This window comes from Oratosquilla oratoria, chromosome 31 (assembly GCF_046742065.1).
Source record: "Oratosquilla oratoria isolate Oo_2021 chromosome 31, ASM4674206v1, whole genome shotgun sequence".
Taxonomy (NCBI): Eukaryota; Metazoa; Arthropoda; class Malacostraca; order Stomatopoda; family Squillidae; genus Oratosquilla; species Oratosquilla oratoria.
The window spans coordinates 34,525,163-34,527,662 of NC_134807.1; positions in this window are offsets into that span (position 1 = coordinate 34,525,163).

Consider the following 2,500-nt stretch of genomic DNA (forward strand, 5'->3'; position numbering starts at 1 on the left):
CTTCACAGCACCAGTATAAAATGGCGTCAAGCCGTGGCAGTTGCAGATTCGCTTTGTGACTCGCTCATAATGGTAAAAGCGAGATCTCACTCGGTTTTCAGAACCTGAGCTCCAACGATGAAATCCACTGGTGAACATATTCTTTTGCACTAGAAATAAAAGAATAATGCACAGAAGGCCCTTTCATTCGAGGGGGAACTTTACAATCAACCACACTTGCATGACTCCTCAAGCTTTGTTGTTTGTGATGCTTTTCTACGCCTCCCTTTTCAGAAATCATACCTGGGAGTGCTGGCCCTTCTCGGGCTCCTGGTGGCCACGGCCTCCGCAGCAGGTGGATTTAGATGGTACCACCGCGGTGGTGGCTATAGTGGAGGGGGCTATAGTGGAGGGGGCTATAGTGGAGACTTCAGTGGTGGATTTGCTGGTAGATCTGGCGGTGGAGGCTACGACGTAGACTATTCCGGTGGAGGCTTAAGCGGAAGATATTCCGGTGTATACGTAGGTCACTCCGCAGAAAGGTACGGTGGTAAGTACGACCCATGTTGCCTCTGTATTACGCTACATAAGTCCGTGTAAATGTTGACTTCCTAAGATATTTACATTCCACTGTATTTTAACTCATAACATTTCTCTTTTTCTCTTTGCAGGAAGCTACAATGGCTAACAAGTCTTTTTTGTACTTGTAATAATTCTTTTAACGAAATAAAACGATAAATGTTTCTGTTTGTCTTATTACTTCTTCAAGAGAATCGCATTCTTACTGATGAAATAGCCTCAAAGTAAAGCTTACAGCAGATTGTTTGCCCACGTTTATGGATTGCCATAAAAGTAACCATGGGCATAGTCACAAACAATTAAATCAAATTCTAAGTCACCACCATGGACAGCATTCACAGAGTTATTGAGGGAATTTCCTTTAGATTTGAGTAAATTATCTACATGGAATATTTTGAAAAATATTTATTACCAACTATTAAAGATGAAAAAGTTATTTGGTTCAGTTATATAGACGATGTTTTTTGTTTCTGGCCTAATAACCATTCCATTGATGATTTCCTTGTTAATCTAAATTCACTGGTACCCTCCATTAACTTCACTTTTGATATAGAAAATAACAACAGTTTGCCCTTTTTGGATGCTGAAATAATTAGAGATAATAGTACTCTGAAAACTAAAGTCTATAGAAAACCTACCAATATTCTTTCCTATGTTCATTTTTATTCCAATTACCACATCAATGTAAAAAGATCAGTTTTTATTTCCATGTACTTGAGAGCTTATAGGATTTCAGATCCTGAATTTATTGATGATGAAGTTAAAAGTATCCGGAATATTAGGGAAAATGTTAAAATATCCTATTCATATTCTTAATCAATGTCACAACACCGCCAAGAAACGCTTTCACAAAACTTGCAATCAAGAACAAGGAAACCATAAACAACTAAATACACTTGTTCTTCCTTTTCATGAAAATTTTCTTAGTATTGTTAATCTACTCAAAAAATTGGATATCAAAGTAACTTTTAAATATGACCACACCATTAAGAAAACTTTAATTAAGATCAGCCCGCCTAACAACAACGGTGTGGTCTATAAAATTCCTTGCCAAGATTGTAATAAATTTTATGTTGGACAAACTGGGAAAAACTTGGAAACAAGGATTTCCCAACATAAATATAGTGTGAGATCTCCCCAGGAAAATAATGCGTTATTCCAACTTAAAGCATTATACAACCACCATATTGATTGGTCTAAGGCAACAATTTTAGCTAAAGGAAAAAGCCTGCAAGAAAGAAATGTAATAGAATCTTGCTTATTATCTGGCACGTTTGACAAAAACATAAATTTAAGCTATGGTCATTTTAAATGTGATAAATTGATAACCCAAATGGTCATCGAGATCTTTCCGCCAGGTCAGGTCGATAGGGGTAAGGTCATCCCCCCTCCTCACATTGTATTGTGGGCCCCCTTCCACCCGGCTTTTTCTTTTAGGAATGTCCCCTGTTGCGCTACAAGGGGAAGGATGCCTAGTCCCACTCCCCGTCCCTTTCTTCTCGCCTCTTACGATCCAAGTGGAAATACTTGGTGGCAGTATTCTTGTCCCCCACCACAGGGGATATATATAGATATATATGTGTGTTTGTATATATATATATAAATATATATATATATATATATATATATATATATATATGTATACATATATATATACATATAAATATATATATATATATACATATATATACACATATACATATACATATACATATACTTATACATATACAGTATATATATATATATATATATGTATATATATACAGTATATATATATATATATATATAAAGAGTATATATATATATGTATATATAATATACATACATGTATATGTATATATATATATAATATATATATATATATATATATATATATATATATATATATATACTTACTTCTGTTCCCAGGTAGGCTTTCAGTCTGTCAAATGGGCCAGCACAC